Here is a 20,056-nt window from a genome sequence, read left to right as displayed (position 1 = left end):
ATTTCATCACTTTTCTAGACATTTAACTGATCTGTTTATCTATAAAATGACACAGAAAACTGTCAAAAATGCCCATCACAAGTTTTGACATCACAAGGAGATGTCTTCAAATAGTCAAAATGACCAAATAACACAACTCACTCGTATAAAATCAGTAAAAAGGTATAAAATCATTATCACTCTGAAGAAACCAGAACCAGCAAATAATGATGCAGGGCTGCAAATAAGGATTCTTATTATTCCAATCAAACCAAATTCTCACATTGCAGAAGCAAAAATTTGGCCACTTATATCAAAGAAATGTGTCTTGAATCAATTATTAAACTACTTGCAGATTCATTTCTGTCAGTCAACTAATGGACCAATTATCACAGCTTTATGCTTATTTAGCAAAGTGTTTAAAACTCAAATGATAAAATGATCTACTTATCATACCGGCACTAGCTGCTGCACTAACAAATCACACAGATGGACACTTAAACTGCTGTCAGAGCACAACAGATATGAGGCAGCCATAACAATAGCCGTTTTTTCAAATGAACAGTAATAAAAGCACTCAAGCTCTAATGTATTATTATTGCTCGTCTTATACACAAGTCACAGATGGGACGAATGTAAATGGATTACCTTGACAGTGTTCACTGCAGGCGCTGACGGTTTACCATGATGTGATAACGGCCCTGCACATGGCGCCTTAATTTATAAGCCCTTTAGCTACGTTTCATTACAATATATCAGATATCCCATCATGCCCTGTAATTACAAAGCTGGTACATTAAACAACCCCCTCAGACTTCAGGAGAATGTAACTGCCACTGCAGGTTCAAAGCAGCAGACAGGTAACACCAGGGGCCCCCAGCGGTGTAATGTCTCAGGGGATTTTATATTACACTAATGACATATGATAAAAATCTATGTAAACATGGAGCTATCTGGATCAACAGCTAGGAAAACTTTAGCTAATATACAAAACTACAAAGCTTAAGGGATGTAGAACAGTGACGTTAAACTGAAAGCCCGCGGGCCAAATCTGGCTCCTGATAGGGTGCCTGGAAGCCCCCCAGCTGTTTTCCAATTCACAATAAAAAATAGAGTGATTCCCACTGGGAATTGTTTTTGTACTTTTAGTATACAAAAGGTGCCAAAAAGCATTAAACAACATCAAAATAGAGGATGTTTATCGAAAGAAGTGCCAGTGGAGGATCCCCTGCACCCCGGACATTGGTCCTATTAAGGCTCCTAAGGTCCTAAAATTCTGAAATCCGAGAAATGTCCAAAAATCCTCAGAACATCCAAAATCCTAGAAATGTTCTCAAATCCTAGAAATGTCCTAAAATTCTAAAAAATGTGCAAAAATCCAACAAACTGCCTGAAATCCTAGAAAAGTCCTCAAGTCCTAGAAATGTCCTACAATCCGAAAAAGGCCATAAAATCCTAGAAATGCCCTAAAATGTGCTAAAATCCTTGAATCGGCCCTGGCCTCCTGTCATTTAACAAAAGTGGCCCCCAAGCTACGCAAGTTGAGTATCCCTGCTGTCGAAAATGTCAATGGCTGTGTGAATAAATGAGCTTGTCTTCCTGTCAGAGTAGCCGTCACTGCAGTGTGAGGAAACGGGAGCTTCCAGAGAAACTTGTGAACTTAAAACAAAGTGTCCAGTCTGGTTTGCTAAAAGAAGTCACTCATTGTTAGTCTGAAACTGGATAACGCTCGATACAATCATATCTGTTTCACACCACGATATCCAGTTGGACGTGTGACAGGAGCTGCAGCGGCGGCCAGATTCAGAGAGGCCTGATGTGGAAGACATACATTCATGTTGCATATCGCCGAGCTGTGATCACAGGTTCCAAAAGCAGGAGTCAGAGGGTTCAGACGCTCAGACGGCAAATTGCTTTTTCTTTCCCCGACAATTTCTCTTGCAAACATTTCAGCCGTCATCACGCGGCACACTGTAATCGATATGTCAATCTTCCTTTCTGTCGCGGCCTGAATCCACATGAATCTCACAGCATGAAAGATACACTTTAAAAAATGAAAGTCAGCTCTGCGTACCAGCAGCACAGCTGTGCAGCCTGTGTCCTTTGAGCTGCTGCAGATTTGAAATGAATGTCAGAGTTGAGAGGGAACATGACTTCTTATTTTTTTGTTGTGCGCTGAGACTCAGGCATGAATTTCTGATGGCTCGACTGAAGGTTGAACACATCAATCTTTTAAACTGACTCAAAGGTTCCCACGTGGAGTTTTTGGGTCAGACTGGTCCGTCGACATGATAATATCAACACTGATATATCGCTGTTGTTGTGTCATGCTGTCAAATAAGTAACAAGAAATTTCCGTAGACACGCCCGACATGTCAGACATAACAGACATGTCAATGATATGTTTGAGGTAGTTTTGAAATAGTGCTGCTTTACACAGTTTGACCTCCTCAGAGCACTGACAAGTTTATCTTCAGCTGCTTCATGGTAGCAATAACAAAATATATCACATAAATATTGATGCAGCATGAGCCTGAAAAGCTCTACTGTTGGCCTGGATCTCATTTTTCACACAGGTGGTAGTTAGGATCATAGACAAACAGGTCTCTGTTTTTGAGCGTCAAAAGCACAGCTGCATGTACTTTAGTCAATTGATCAATTAGTTAATCGACAGGAAACGACCATGATATATACCGGTGCCATTTTGGAAGCAAAAATCTGAAAGTGACAAGTGAGGAGCGAGTATACAATTAAAAATTTTCCCCAACAATAGATTGTTTCTACAATATTTGGTTGCATTGATCAACTTCAAGGTGTTTCCATGACTGGAAAACTGCCTGGGTTGCGTGGGAACCCTGCTTTTGAATGTGGATTACTCTCAGTGCAAACAAGTTGCAGTAAACAAGGAATCAAGGTTTTATACAAATGTGATGTTAAAGAATGCGATTTACAGAAAACCTAAACACACATCCAGCCTTTGGAGACATCATATACGCTCTGGCTGCACCTTCGCACTCTGCACCGGAGCAACAATCAACTCGAGTTAAAAAACAGACGCAGCTCTGAGAGGTAAGCAATGATTACCAGGAACAATATCACCACAAACACTTCTCTGACAACTGTGGTTTCCACTCAACCGCCTGACCCCAAACAGAGAGTCTGTCTTTAATACAGAGAATCACATGAGAATGAATGAAATACAGAGCATCAACAGAAAGCTGCAAAAGAGGAACATTTTCAGCTTAGCTGAGTGGAGGCAAAAACCACTTCCTTTCAGTGAATGAGAGAGCCGTCCAAGAAACCGCACGGTTTCACAAAATACCACCCACGCTATCTTTACGCCGCTGCAACCTAATATTACAGCTGCACCTTGTTTATCCTGAACAACAATAAAACCATATGGCAGAAAGCAGAGGGCACTCGGGCTTTACAACAAACAGCCCCATCACGTTACATCGTCACGCCTCCTGGCTACAAGCTCAGGTAAAGCCACCAATCACAGCATTAACACAACCACAAATTAAGCTGCGCAAAGACAGACTAATTCAACCTGGTATTAGACAGAGCCGTCATTCAGCATGTGTTTGCTCAGTTCTTGGAAATGTCATTTAGCAGCACGCTTGGTAATTGTCTTTTTAAATTAATCCCTAGCTTCTTTTCAGAGTGAAAAAACGATATTCTGTCTAGACATCTAAGAGCCTCGAGGCAGGTTATTAAGTTAGTTTATTGATTACCCAGAAAAAATGCTTATTCAAATGTCACTAACAGAAAAGAAAACAGCATTTATATAGCAACAGCTCACATCCGTCTGATTGTAATGGTTTCATTTTAAATGTCATTGTGTCTCTTTTCTGCACAGCATTAACGGCCATAAAGCTTACTCCTTCCGGTTAGTGCCAGGCAGGGCTTGAACGGCCATCTGAGAAATTCAATTCACTCAAATTGAAATTGAGGTTTAGTACGGAAGCTGTCCAAAAGCGTGCGCTGGGATTACCCAACCAGGTGGTGAGTCACACTGTCGGAGAATAAAAGTAATTCAACCGCTGGCTCTGAGCCCGCTCACAGTTTGCCCGTCCCCAGCACTCCCTGGTTGGAGATAAATGTCAGCAGAGCTCGGAGATTATCTGTGTATGAATTCAAATGTATTTCGACTTTGTGTGTGTTTGTATTTGTCTGTGTGCATGTGGATGTTTGTACATATTTGTCCATTTGATTATGTGTGTGCATGTTTGTATTTGCGTCCGTGAATGTGTGCCCAGGTGGGGGTGTGTGTGCTCGTTTGTGTTTATGTGTGTGTGTGCCAGAGCGGGAAAGTGATTCTCCTGATAGGCGTGACAGATGGGCAGGGAGTGGTTCAGCTCATTCCCTCCGCCACCCGAGAAGCAGGAGGGCGGGACGTGTGCGCCGGTGCAGCGTCCGTGCTCACCTCTCATCCCTCTGACAGAAGCCACTTTGTATTGATTCATGAACTGGGCCCTTAAAAAGGCCGGCTAATTGCTGATGTGAAGTTACTCCGCACAGAACAACAGAAGAGAGAGTCTACTATAAATGAAGTGAGGTTCTGTTGTGGATGTTTTATCAGCAGAGACAAAACAAAACACTCATTTTCAGCCTGCACTGATCGTCACTGTCATTGGTTCAAATGACAAATGACCAGAAGTGTCATATAACAAGTTTTTATATATTTCTATCAACTTTGACTTTTACTTCACTACATTTCACCTGATTATCTAAGTTACAACAAAATAGAGAAGGTAGGAAGGGACAAATGGAAAATTGAAGGAATAGGAGGGATGGAAAAACTGGATTTTGTTCTTTTAATCCTTTTACTCGTTTAAAAAAACTTGTTTTTTACGTGTACCATAACCTCCACTTTTAAGGTGTTATGAAGAAGTCATAATTCTAAAAAATTTGGGCCCTTGGTTTTTTATTAACAGCATTTACAAATACTTTTACTTTCAATACTTAAGTACAATTATTTTTTAATACTTATGTACAGTAATTATGAGATATTTTTCAGACTTTTACTCAAGTAATATTCTAATATGTGACTAACTTCTATCAAAGTCAATTTCTTCTGTACCACTGCAAATGACAACAATTTTTATCAGCACACCCCGTTAAAGGAATAATTCACCCCCCCAAGTGATCATTCATGATCAAATACTCACTCCATGTTACACTGAATTTGTTAAGAAAACTTTTTCTCACATACCTACAATAGAAGAATCCAAAAATCCAAAAACAGAGAAAATCCTCGATGTATTGGAAGTCATAGGGGTCCACATTTAACAACAGCAAAACTTGATTAAAACACAGCATGTGCAGTATAACACAAGTCTTTTTTATGCAGTGGTATGCTCAGTATTCCCAGACAGCCCTCTCCGATGGGGAACTGAACGTACAGTAAAACTTTATTTAACTTTCTTCGAAGCCAGACTCCACTGACAAAAACAGTAATTTTACTTCACTGAAAATAGGAGCTGCTGGTCTACCACTGCCTCAATCAGATAGTTTGTTGTTTTTATTTTGTGACTTTGGTGTTTTTTTTTAGGGTAAATTCAGATTCACCAAAGTCATGCAACAACACAAACAAACTACCAATCCAGGCAACCATAGACCAGCAGCTCCAGGAATCAGCAAAGTAAAATTCATGTTTTTGTCAATGGAGTCTGGCTTTGAAGAGCGCAACAACTGAGTTTAACTTCCTGTTCAGTTCCCTGTCAGAGGGTCAGTCTGTTTGGGAAGCAATGAGCATACGACTGGATAAATGACACTTTGATTATTCTGAGGGAGCTGTGTGAGAGTCTGTACAGAAATGTTTTGATAAAGTTTTGCAGTTTTTTAGTGTGGACCCTTATAAATTCAAATGTACGAAGAATTTTCTGTTTTTGGATTCTTTGTTGACTGTGTATGCAGACAAGAAAAATAAAGTTTTCATCACAAACTCAACGTAACACAGGGTGCCTTATTGATAAACAAATGGTTGTTAGGGGGTTAAAGTATTCCTTTATCGCTGTGAGGCAGCAAGACACATAACATCACATCACCCACAGAGACAGGTGTTATGGGTAGTCATAGTCTGCTGAGCATTAAATGCACACACCACACAAATCTGACTGACATGTGGTGCAGACCTGAGCCTTACACAAGTTGTGATTGATTCAAGTTCTTCGAAGGAGACAGCTTCAAAAACGGAAAAAAAAACTTGCTCTCGCGTGGCATCAGATATAGCCACGTCAATTTCAAAGAGGACCCGTTCACATCCACATATGTGCAGCATATAGAAACACGCTCAAGCCGTATGTCACTTGCCAGAGGCCAAAATAAAACTTGGCTCTTGTGAGCCGGTGTCTGCACCCTGCCAAAGACCAAAGCACCACTCTCCAATACCTAAAATCAGGAGTGAACTCAGTGATCTCTGGTGAAAGGTTCTCACTGAATGCGTCACGATTCTGTTGTTGGAGCCTCCGGGTTAGACGTTCATACATGTCAAATATCGATGATTTATGCATATTTAATTAAGGTTCTGAATTATGACTTCCAGCATTTGGAACAAGTAGCTCATAAAAATAATGTCAGCATTTCATATGCAGTTCATCACATTTCAAGGTTGCAGATGCAGCTTGTCAGCATTAATCAGGCTTACCGTGTCTGCTTTATCAGCCAACAAAAAGTGATTAGGGATTTCTTTGAGTTTAAGCTTTTAAAACTAATTCAGTTCTTCATTTATTTCCAATAAAGTGCCGTGAAACCCTGACAATCACTGCTTTAACCGTTTGACAACTGAACAGTCTGTCTTGGTTTCTTTCAATAAAGAAAATGGGAGAAAGGCAATGAGCTATGATAGAAGAATTGTCCCAAAACTTTGCAAGATATTAGTAAAAAGTACAAGAAAAATACCTGAAAATAAGCAAAAAAATAGACAAATATATAAATAAAATTAAAAACATATATAAAAAAGAAAAGAAAGTAAGGAAACAAATGTACATGGTGGAAAAGAGGCTTAAAAATATTTTATAATTTTGTAACATAATTTTAAATGTGTAATTATGATAATTATGAATAATGTTTTTCCTTTACCTTTTTTCTTTTTTTTCCCTTACACATTTGCCCTCGCTTTCTTAAATATTATTTTCTAAATCTAATTATTTCTTGCACTTTTTGGAACACTGCTCAACAAATTTGCTCAGCTTTAAAAGATTTAAACACTTATGAAAGGTATCTGAAACTAACGCAAAAAAAGTGATGTTGCTTCAGGTTTCAAAGGGTTAACCTGCTGCACCTCGGCCTTGAGTACACATATCAATCACCAAAATGCAACATTAAAAGCATCATAAGTCAACATGACACTGCTGTGAAGCAAAGGTACGACTTGTCACTGACGCGCAGCATGTTAGCCTCCGGATAGTGTCGATGGCGAAAGGGAAAAGACCATATTCATGATTGTGCAAGACAACGCTCTTCAGGAAGCTGTTCACTGCTACAGTGGCTCGCTGCAAGCAGATGTGAAGAAAAACTGCCAAAAAAACCTGTTGTCACAAAGGTGACAAAGGGATTGTTTTTTAAAAAAAATAATCCAAACTGTAATGAGTTTCATAGAACATATTCAAAAGTGTACATGATTATGCAAAAGAGAATGAGAAAATGCAAAGTCTCCTTGCACACAATTTGATTTGTAAATGAAGGTTGGTACAACACGTAAACCTGCTAATGTCTACGTATATGTGACACTCTGGTGCTGTGCAGGTGACAGAGAGAAAGCTGTGCGCATACATCTGGAAAGATGAGGGAAAGCTCTCAGAAAAGAAAGCTGCAGCTTTTTGGTATTTGGATTGGATCATTTTCAAGCTGAGTCTTGACAGGCAAAAAGCACAGGAAGCTGATAAACATGTCAGAGAGCTGAACTTATGTGGACGAACTAGCTCAGAGATTATGACAAGCAGGGAGACAATGCAAGAGATTTACTTTATACAAGCCTGATTTATAAAAGGGCTGGTTAAAAAAACAAAAATACATATTTTCCTTCTCACCCCTTGTGTTATTTATCAGTTTAGATTGTTTTGGTGTGAGTTGCAGTGTGCTGAAGATATCAGCCATAGAGATGTCTGCCTTCTCTCTAATGTAATGGAACTAGATGGCCCTTGGCTTGTGCTGCTCAACGCACCAACAGAATACAATTGACAAACTCAACAGCAATGTCTCTTTCCAGAAGTCATGACCTGGTTACTCAAGATAAACCACAGACCTTGTTGTGAGCAGTTTCATGAAGGAACTATTTTCTTTCTACTGAACTACACCCACCAGGAGACAAATGCACTTGAAGCACTGCATGCTGAGTGCCATCTAGTTCCATTATATTTGAGAGAAGACAGACATCTCTACGGCTGTTATCTCCAAAACTCTGCAACTCATACCAAAACAATCAAGACCGGTGATACTCAACTTATCGACCGAGGGCCAAATCTGGCCCCTACTAGGGTGCCGGGTGTCCTTCCCGAAAAAAGTTGTAATTCCCAATAAAAATAAAGTGATTCGCACTGTGTATTGTTTTTGTACTTTTGGTACACATAAGGTGCCAGAGTGCATAAAAGAACATCAAAGTAGAGCTTGTTTATATATAGTGCCAGTGGAGGATCCCCCGCACCCCAAACAGAGGTCCTATCTAAGCCTCAAATGTCCTGAAATCCTAGAAATGTCCAAAAAATCTAGTAAAGGTCCTAAAATTCTTCAAACATATGAAAATCATAGAAAGACCCTACAATCTTAGAGATGCCCTACAGTCACTGAAATGTCCTAATGTCCTAGAAACATCCTTAAATCCAAGAAACATCCTCAAGTCTTGTGACATGTAAGGGTCAGCTGTAACTGGCCCCTGGCCTCCCGTCACTTGTGGCCCCCAGGCAAAGCAAGTTGAGCATCCCTGTTCTAAACTGAAACATGTTACTACTGGTAAGAAAACAAAATATGCATTTTTGATTCTTGGGTGAACTGTCTCTTTAAAGTACTCATATGAACTGTGGAGTGTGTAGATCTCTACATGTGTGTCATGTGTGCAGTGGGGGTGTTGCAGGTGCAAAAGCAGCAGACCGTGATGGATGTTGGGCATAGGAAGGCAGAGACAGAATGAACACATGGCCCAGCTTTTAAATCCTACAGGGCCCAGGTGAGCCTAATCAGGTGTCGACCCTCCTATGTCGGCTAACCGTCTGATGAGGTCACCCAGGACATCCTCCAAGACAGTGGGAGGGGCCGTGACACATATGTGCAGTGCAGCTCAGATGTACTATACATACAGGATCTGATATCTGCACCTGTGGAAATGAGACACTGTGTTCCAGCACGGAAAAATAAAACCGACCCCACCTTCCCACCAGCCTTTTGACTTGACACTATCAAGGTATCAGCGTAACTATACCCCCACCGATCCCACTGATGTCGGTTCACAGTTAATTATGTGCTGAGACAGGACTTGGCAGAACATATGTCAGCCTCCCAGAGGTGTACGCAAAGCTACGAAAACATCTCTTACCTTTGTGGTCAGTTGTCTTCACTTGAGCGTTGTTTCTTTACATTTCATCCCGGCTTTCATCCCAACGCAGCTCTCAGGGAACTCTGAAATCAGAACACAAAATCTGTGATTCCTTCATTTCGGTGCCAACAGGAGAAAAAACATCCACCGGGCCAAACACTCCAGAGAGTGAAAAGGCTTACGGGAAAGGATCCTGCGAGACATGGTGTTGGCCAAATCCTACACATAGCCACAGCTCTACACAGGGAAATCCACATGGCCACTGATGCATGCGTGCACTGCCAAGTCAAGGATGACATGGGAGGAGTCTCAGAGTTCAACAGAGGAAAATCCCCGAAGGAGGTGCAAGGTTTTCTTGTCTATGCAAAGCAATGTTAGATTTTCATGTGACCAGCTTACCACTAAAAGGCTTAGTAGTCTAATCCTTTAGCCAAATGAAGTGTCTAACTTAAGGCTTAGGCTGGCCAGAGGAATCAAAGGGAAGTTTATAGTATGAACCTCGCTAGACGTTCAAAGAGCCAGGAGCACACACAGGAATGCATTCATGGTTACAGGTATTAATCATCTCCTTGGCTACCTCACTCTTCATGCAACAACGCTCATTATTTACACACGCACTTCGATAAAAGAAAGGCTGGAGGCAATATTGAGGAGACAGGTTTCATTAGCACTTATACTTCAACTGTAGATGTCACAATTCTGGCAGCAAAATGGAATAATTAGCCGTCACGCCTTGACAAACATCATCAAGGTGAGGACAAGAACTGCGCTTGCCAGCGTGTGAATGTGCAGAGTGGATAGCCCATGCATGCTCAGCATACCTGTGCAGAAACTTTAACCCAAAAATTCACATAATAGCCTCGGCCTTGATGTTATGTACTGTTTGACTAAACTGCATTTGATCTTTGTGCATCACATTCAATCGTGTTACACTGAACAGGACAGAATCTGGACGCCGTGCGTTGGATCAAATAAAGTGACTGGCAGAGGCAAATTGAGTAATGCTTCACATCTGTTTTCCCATGCGTAAACATTTGCACAGGCACATAAACACTAAACACAGTGACATTCTGTATACACAAATTCACATGAAAAACACATGTTTAAACAAACATGGTTCAGAAATGGATGTGAAAACAATGAGATTAGAACTGCAGCAAACTTTACATTTTCTTCACTTTGTCATTAGTTGATTAAATCATCAAGTTATGGGTGTAAAGATGAACTGATAAAGGAGTGAGAGACTTTGCTACTTTGATACACAGCTGCAGATCTGAAACAAATTCTGCATGAAATTAGGAAATAAATTAATACAGCTGTCAAAATCTTTCCAAATAATTCCCTGTGCGTCAGTGTGTGTGACTCTCTACTCTCATGCTGGCTCACTATGTTCTCGTGTCAAAAATCTGCTTCAGGTCACTCAGAATATTCCCACACCGAGAGAAAAATCAGAGTGCTATGTACAGCTTTGTGCACTCCACGTCCGTACTTTGTTTGTTTTATATCCGTCGTCTCATAAAAAACAATGCGCTGCAAACCCTTTGCACCGACTTTGATGCATTTTGTTGTATTTGTTGGAAAAATGTCAAATACGAGCCAAGAGATGGAGTCATCAAGTAGTAAGGATGACTTTGTTGTCCTCTCACTTCCATCCGAGCCCAAGAAGGCCTCCAGAGCAAAAAGTGATTTTTGATAAAGGTGATGCAGAATCGTACTGATGGTTTCCAGGTCTATTTCAGGTCAGCGGTCCAACTTTGATACAGTGTGAACAAAACAGGAATCATACATCAAAGCGAAGACCACCAACTCATCCTGGGCAGCGGCTGGCAGCATGTTTAAGGTAGGGACACAAAAACACATAGCTCGACTTACGATCGATTTATCTGGGTGAGTTATTCCGAATTCAGTCGGACTAACATGTTTATATGTATATTAAAAGCCCAGTTTTAGTCAGGCTAATGCAAGAATTTGACTTTTTCTTACATCATGTAAACATACTGGCTAACCCAGGAACAGATGGAAATGGTACGAGTCCGCAGCATTTTTGTGAAATATTCATCCTACTTTGAAAGACAAGCTAAAAAACCTATCGACAGTATCACTGCCCGTGTTTACAAATGCCCATGTTTGCCTACATGCACATACTCTTTGTACTTTAACCATCGTGCTGCAAGCTTCTGCACATCCCCCAGTAAATATTTTGCACATTCCTTTGCAAAACTGTGCAGCTCCTTCACTTTAAATACTTGTTTCTTATAGTTTGCATCTTTTTTATCGTTAAACCTTTGAAACTTGGAGTGAAATCACTCTTCTTGGGCTGCTTTTAGACACCTTTCACAAGTATTTAAACCATTTCATTGTTTTTCTTTTCATTTAAAAAAAAACAGCAAATTTTTTCTTACTTTTTTACTAACTTCTTGCTAAGTTTTGGGCCATTTCTTCTTTTGCTGCTTATTCCCTACTGTTTTTCAAAGAAGTCAAGCATATTGCCCAGGTTTAAAAGGTTAAGCACAAAAACAACAAGACAAATTCCTTGTACATGCAAATCTACTTGACAATAAAACTGCTTTCTGATTCTGACTGTTTATGAGGCAGGAGACATCATTTTCTTTGACATATTTAATTCAATATTTGGATCATACTGAATTAATAATATACCTCATTTGTCACCTAAGGGGAAATTATTCTTTTCACTGTTATTTTCCTTGATTTACTGGTGCACACACACTCACACACACATTAAATGCATAAGAGATGTCAGAATGATGGTTCCCCACGACACTGTATCCTGAGCAGCGAGGGATTCGGTGCCTTGTTCAAGGGAAAATACGGTCCATCCAGGACCTGAGCTTCAACCTATGACCAACACAATCTGCTTCTGAATCACAGAACACCAAAACATATCATTATAAATGTATCTGTAGGGTAAAGTATCTGATCTTGGACTGTTTATCTGGATACGTACGGTGTTGAAAGGAAGGATACACACCTCTACAAGTGGTTAAATTATTTTTGCAACAATACAAACGCTTGTGGCAAGTAAAGACAAGCCCAAAAGATTTCACAATGTATTTCATTAACTTCCTGTCATTCAAGCTCTGATGAGACATAAAAAAATCTACACACACACACACACACACACACACACACACACACACACACACACACACAAACACAATGGCATTACGTAATGACGGTCTGTGTGTTTGGCACACGGGTTGAGTCATTATCTCATGACATTCAGCCAAGTAGCACCACGACATTCTCACCTTTCCACCTGAGCTGTCAGACGGCGGACACGGGGACACTCCAATGTTGACACTCAGTCTCACAGCTGTCTAACAAATCAAGCTGTCCTTCGGTGTAGCTTTCTGTCAAACGATGGAGTTAAACATTAACCCTTTGAAACTTGAGCACATTGGTTTGAGGGTTTTATTTTTATTCACATAGGAAGAAGGCAATGAGCATCTTTTAAAAAACTGAAGCAAAAATTAGCAAGAAATTAGTAAAAAAAAAGTTATAAGAAAATTACCTAAAAACTTTAAAAAGAAACAAAAAAACTACAAAATAACAACAGGGAAATGTGCTAGTGCTAGAAGAAAATTTAAAAAATAATAAAATAAAATAACACTAAAACTGAAATGGTTTTCTGGACATAACAATTTTTTTTCGATCATTTTTTTGTCACCTTTTGCTTATTGTTGGTAATTTGCAGGACCTTTCTTGCTGATACGCTCATTGCCAGTTTCCCTGTTTTGAAATGAGTAAAAATGTTAAACAAAATTACCTAAAAATTTGCACTCACAAAAAAGTTAATTAGTTGAAAAAACAACTGATTCAAAATTATAATAATTCTGTAAAATAAATAATCATGATTTACAGTTTTCCAAATATTTTCTGAATCTAGTCAGGTCTTGCAATTTGCAGGGATTTTTTTTTGATAAATTATACCAATTTTCTCTGGCCTCAAAGGGTTGAATACTTGTGAATGGCGTCTCAATGCAGCAAAAGGAAACTAATGTCAATCCCGGTGTTCAAAGGTTATAATACTGCATATATTGAAAAACATGGTCTCAGTTGCAGTAACCACTTAACTGCGATGGTTTCTAAAATCTATTCTCCCTCACATTTTAAAGGCAGCAAAGCTTTTTGAAGGGCTTTTTATTTCTGTCAGAATGCACTGGAGAGGTCGGGTTATAAATGGATATTTAGTTGAGAGACCGAGGCGCGACCTTTTCATAGCTCGGTTCAAAGGTGAAGTACTCAGGTCGCTTACAGCAATGCTACTAGTTTGTTTTCATTACCGGCGATGGCGATTCAGTGCGGCCATGCATCTGATTCTCCGGCTAATCCATATGCTAAGCCAGCTCTCAACCACTCGGGGAGGGATAAATATGCATCGGCAGAGGCGGGACAGATAAGAGGGCCAGCTGCTTGGAGTCGGGGTTAAACCTGACAGCACTCAAGCTCATCTACAGGATATCCTCCGTTTTATTTTAATCAGACAGAGAGAGACAGACAGAGACAGATACAGGCGAGGATTGTTGATCACGAATGATTCAGTCCTGTTCAGAAGCCAGTTGAACAGCTAAAACCGCCTGTTATTGAGCAGCAAGACGAAGTACCGCAACCTTCATACTTTCATTGGTAAAGATCTAAATGTGTCCATGTGCTGCCATCAAATGTCAAACTAGATTTGTACTCTTTACCTTACAGATTGCTTTCCCCCCCTTTTTTTTTTTTTTACTTTTTTACACTATTTAATTTTAAAGCAACAATTAGCAATAACAAAAATTAATTGGCAGCTATTCTGCTCACTGAAGAGGTGTCTGTAATTTATTTTTAAGCTTCTCAAATGTAGGAATTTTCTGTTTTCTCTTGAACATCATCAAGTTTTTGGACATATGCATGTACATTTAAATGTGTATATGCAGTGTATTTTTGTATTGGATAAACTATTCAGTGGTTCAAACAGTGATAACAGTTTAGTGGCCTTTTGTTTTATTTATTTCTGTATCTTAATTATTATTGTTTTTTTAATCTATTCAATTATTATTTTTTTCTGAAATGATTCTTTTTTTTTTAGTATAAGTATCATAACTCATAAAATAATACCGTAAGTAAACATAATTATTTCAGTGATTTGTTTAAGCAAATAAAAGATTAGAAGGGAACAGAGTATGAGCCTTTTTCACTAATATCCCTGCCTTTGCCCGATAATGAAGTGTAATCACTGACAATCAATCAGACGAGGAAGTAAAGACGGGAAATACAGTTAAAGGACAGATGGATGCTCAGATAGATTCTGGTAATCGAGAAGAAAGAGACCGGATTTTTTTTGTGTACGGCATAACATGCCACTCTGGTTTCTTGACGTGCTTCAGTGCACAACAACAGACAGACAGCCACAAAGAAGAAAGAATATTTGTTGTTCCTTGAAGCCTATTTACAACCATGAATCTCACCACAATCTAAATGTACTATTAAGATGGGGAAAAACCCCATTTCGTCTTTGTTTATGGAATAAACAGATGAGATACAAACACTATTAATTAGTAAGCTTTAGAGGAACTGGAATGCAGATTTCTAAATAAAAAACAGGCTAACTATTTTCTCTGCCTATAATCTCTATGCTAGGATAGGCCTGTTTTCTGGATTATTTTATGTTAAAATTAACTTTTCATATAGTGCATAATATATAAGCCAAAAGTGATATATCTGTGATGGTTTGATATTGGCTGACTCAATTGGCATTTTGTTTGTATCAGGTATCCTAAGTCCTTTGTTAATAAATAACTTAATTTTTATTTTTTTGCCTCCCTTTCCCTTTATAAACTGGGTCGTAACATCCATGTTTACCACGCAGAAAAAAGACCAAGTTGAATTTTTTAGAAATCTTTTGGGGTCTGAGAAAGAAAACAAATGTGGATATTTTTGAAAAATGTATCTAAACCTCTGAACCCTGACCAAATAAATAAATAAATATCTTTCATAAACATTGGAAAAAAGGCAATAAGCAAGTTGGTAAGAAATGTTCCACAAACTGCAAAAATTAGTACAATAATTTTAAAAAAAGCTAGGGGGAAATGTCTAGGGAGAAAATAGAGAAAGCAAAAAAATGAAATTAAAAAGTTAGGATTTTTTCTTTTAATAGCTAATTCTAATAATAAAATTTAAAAATGTTACAGAACTGTTGGAAAGAAAATGTTGAACTGTTCTCTTAAAAAGTTCTGTTTGTAGCCTTAATGAAACTAGACTGGCAAGCTCCTCCCAGCTGACAGCAGATAAATCACTGGTAGTGTGTTTTTCCAAATGAGTGTAAATGAGTGGGAAGCATCTACAGAGCTTTGCTGCAGTTATTGACAGGAGACAGAATCATCTGTGCGGCAGCCAACATTAAACAATGTCACAAAATGTCACGTAACAAGATGTTAAGCTCTAAAGGACGGCCTTAAAATCCCGGCAGCCACAGTAAATCTTTACGTCCGCTGTTAAGGAAAAAGGACAGCGAGTCTGAGGGAAAAACAGAGGGAATGCCTATCACTTGCTGCACTCAAAGCATTCTTGGACAAGCCACACAAAAGGTGAAATTTATGGGCTATTGGATGGACCATATGTTTCATTTTTTTAAAGGAGTGTTCAAGGACAAACAGCTGAATCCACAGTGAAAGCTGAATCTCTTTGAAATGCTAAACTGAGAGCACTAGACTTGTTTATTTTTTTAAAATACTGTTTCATTTGAAGTTGAAGATGCATTGTTCACCTTGTCGTATCAACGTATCTCTCAATTTCAATAAGTCTAAAAAAGAAAGGTTGTCTCACGTTCAGGCCAAAATGGTATTTAAATATTTATATAAGCTCTGCAGCCATCCTCTTGAAAGTGAGAGACATATTTTCTGTAAATACCTGTCTGCTCATTTCATCAAGCCAAAAATAAGAAAACTTCCCCTCGTGTGTCTCCATGCATTTATGTTCTCTCTCTCCCTGTGAGCTTGACAGAGTGTGTCAAACAGATCGTCATGCCAGTCCTGCACACCAAAAATTTTGTAGGCAGACTGTGATGCTTAATCTCGACAACAAAAAAAAAAAAGAATCTCTCTTGTAAGATGACAGCATCTCCCGAAACTAGACTGCAGCCATTGTTAATCTTTTTAGACAAATCTGACATTCGGGACAGAGCTGTTTGTCAAAAGCTTCATATTAGAAGCAACATCACGCTCTTCCATTTTTAAATAAAACAGGACCATACGCAGGAAAAATGCTTTAGTCTGGTTATACTTTTAAGATGTTTTTCCATGTTTTCCTCCTTTAAAGCTGCAACAAGTAGTCAATTCATTAATCGGCACTACTTCTTATATTATTCATTATTTTTGTCAATTTTTAAAGCAAAAATGCCCATAAAAATGATACTAAGCCCTTCCAGTGTAAAGGTTTTCTGTTTTGTATCATTGTAAACTGAATATTTTGGGGTTTTGGACTATTAGTCGGACAAAACAAGACATTTGAGAACTTATTCTCGAGCTGTCAGAAATAGTAACGGCTGTGCGTCTCCTCTGCTATTGTTGTTTAAAAGGTGCATTGCACACACTTTGGTTTTAACCTTTTTATGGGAAATGCTACATTTGAATGTTACACCATGCCCTTAGGGCTTGCAAGCTTCTGTACACACTGAATCTGCTAAATGCACACTTTTGTTATCTGTTACATCATGTCGTCTGTGGCTGAACTGAGGACGAAACCACTTAAAAGATGGGCGAGTACTTATCTATCTCCCTTGTTTGTACTCTTCCAACAGAAAGCACAGGTTTTATATCGTGATATTTACTGGAAATGGCGCGGCCTCCAACAGCAGAAAGGCTGCAACAAGCAATGCTCATTAACAGAAACTTGCAGCTCCTCAGAGATCCCCCTTTCAGCCAGCCGACACCTTAATCTGGTTATTGAGGAGGTATTATATGGGTAACACTTCCTTTCAGTTTTAAGAATTAACCTTTCCTTGTCCATTGTTGTGCTTTCAAAGCAAGTGGCAATTAAGCCTCGCCAGTCTTGTGTGCCCGAGCGAAAATTGAATTCAACTGGTTGTATTTCTGTGTTTAATAAGGACAATAGGTGAGAATTTAACTTTTGTGGGTTTCTATTGCTTAATTATTCATTTGAGAAGCTAAAAATAAATAGCACTGTCCCTGTTGCACATTTACACCATCATATACTGTACACCCAGGTAAAAATTCAGGATGGTATGAGGGTATGAAATATTATATAAGTCTATTGTGTAACAGATTATAGTTCATCAGATTTTATATTTTAGATGACTTGTTATCCATTACTTGGGTCCTCAGTAGAACCAGGTTTCCATCCCCATCCCTACAAATCAATCAGTTAATTGAGAAAAGTAAAAGGCCAAATTGTCTTTCTGCCAAGAGTATGATTTTGCATAATTTTTTACACTTATCCTCCTCATTAAATAATGTTCTCGCTGTGTTTGGGTTCCCTGCAGAATGGGTTCTTGGGGGGAAACGCAGTCTGTTCATGAGAGCTGCTGTCATGCCCTCCACCGGGACTTTCGAACAGAAGTGGGCTAAGTGCTCTCCATGCCAGAGAAAAGCCTCCAACAGGAAATGTTGCAGGCTCTCTGACACTTTGCCAAACCACCCGCTGAATCACATCCATGTATTTGCATATTATGCAAATCAGCCAGAGTTACTTGAGTGTAACTGAGAGTACATGTGTGTTCATCTATGTGAGGGAGCGCGCCTTCCCAAATCAGCTTAATACAGTATCCACCGTGACACATTAGCATCACTCATGTCAGATGTGTGACAGACAGACTCGGACTTTCATCCTGATGCTGATGCTCCTGCACAGCCAGAACAAAGTTTACTTCCTCCCTATTTTGACTTTGTTTCAGATTTATCCATTAATGCTCATTCCAGGTCTAATCCAATTCATTGTTCCTCCACGGCTCTCTGTATAGAATAAGACATTTCCACACAGGATTAATCCAGTGTGCTTCACTTTTAGAGCAATCTGCTGGTTTGCATAGTTTAAAAGCTTAGCTGTTACAAGAAGGCCTCAGACGCACACTCTCACTCACACACACACACGGTGCTGTAACTGAGCCAACCTGGAGATTGATCGGCTGGGCTGAGTCCAAATTAAAGCCCGTCCTCTGCAGACATGCCAAGCATAATAACTCTCTCCTCTCTTTGCACTTTTCCTTGGACAGGCAGGGTGAGGGGAGAGAAAGAGACAGAGAGAAACAAATGCACTAGAGGAAGAGAAAAGCGAGAAAAAGAGGAAGAGAAAGAGGTGCAATTGGATAATGTCTTGACACCCATCGTAGAAAAAAGGACTGCCTGGCTCTCAGATGTCTGACCCATTTTCTGCTCTCTCCCTCTCCTCCTTTCTCTCTAATTTCCTTCCTTCCTCTAATCTACAGTAAAGAAGCTCTCTAAATCAGAGTCATTGGAGCCGCAGCGTTTCTATGAAAACGCAGCGCCACAGGACCCAAACCTACACACTGAAAACACACAAAACAGAAATACCCACACGCATCTGATCTACACTTTGGAGCTGCGATAACTGGAACGAGAAACCAGAGAATATAAGATCATTGCCAGTTGAAGCATAGCGTGGTCTGTGTGGGCTTTTATTGAAATGTGTGTGTGTGTTTGTGTGTGACAGGCCCGTGTTCTGTATGTGTTCAACAGTATGCATAATGAGAGGCCTGTGCTCCGACAGAGACGGTTCAATAATCAATTATTCACTTGCTGGAAATACACTGGTGCTCATTTCTAATAATGAAATCAGATCACTGCTGTTAGATGCAAAGACAAAAATATATATTTATGGTATTTCTGAAGATTTGAATTGAGGCACATTAGGCCATGATGATGGATAAACTTAAGAGCAATTACATGCAATAATGAGGGGGAATTTCCCCTGGTAGCTTAGGGCATATTAGCATTTTCACATTATGGAATAATCTATGGCTTTATATGTTCGAGCATATGGCGTACAGCGTGGTTACAGCATCACTGCATGTTATAACTACATCTTCACTGCAATACATTAAACACAAAAGAGGCGTAAAGACCAGAAAATGTAGGGCATTCAGCAATGCAAAAGCAGCAAAGCACTCTTATTGAAAACGATTATAAAAAGCTACACAGCTCTCTGATCTACGGCTGTAATCGACTAAAGAAAATCTTGATTGACTGAAATCCTTCGTACTCTTAAACCAATCGATTGGTTGATGGGGGGAAAAAAATCTGGCGATTAACTCCAGATTAACTAAATCTCCACTGCACACTGAGTGCACTCTACCTGGTTGCACTGTGTGCCCACTTAAGTGGATTCTGTCAAGGCTCGACATCAATTGATGGTTCACCCAAAAAATGAAAATTCAGTCATTATCTTCACGCTCTCATGCCAATTGAAAGTCAGGTGAAGTTTTATAGTCCACAAAACACCAAACAGTTGACCAGAAGTTTACAGTCCTAGTCTTATCAGGTCCTAATGCAAAAAGTCTCATAATTCTGAAAC

The 20,056-nt window shown here is 39.4% G+C and overlaps 1 protein-coding gene across 2 annotated transcripts in view; it reads right to left on the bottom strand.

Moving 5' to 3' along the window:
- Nucleotides 1–20,056, bottom strand: part of thrab (thyroid hormone receptor alpha b) — a 198,316-nt gene that overhangs the window by 157,068 nt on the left and 21,192 nt on the right. For both annotated transcript variants that reach the window (XM_042507811.2, XM_042507813.2), the window contains exon 2: nt 9,512–9,594. The gene's annotated coding sequence lies outside the window, so the exon portion shown is untranslated. The remainder of the gene's footprint in view (nt 1–9,511; nt 9,595–20,056) is intronic.

This window comes from Plectropomus leopardus, chromosome 19 (assembly GCF_026936395.1).
Source record: "Plectropomus leopardus strain MGB_pleo_1.0 chromosome 19, ASM2693639v1, whole genome shotgun sequence".
Taxonomy (NCBI): Eukaryota; Metazoa; Chordata; class Actinopteri; order Perciformes; family Serranidae; genus Plectropomus; species Plectropomus leopardus.
Note: the sequence above shows the minus strand (reverse complement) of the source record. Positions and strands in the feature narration are given on the sequence as shown.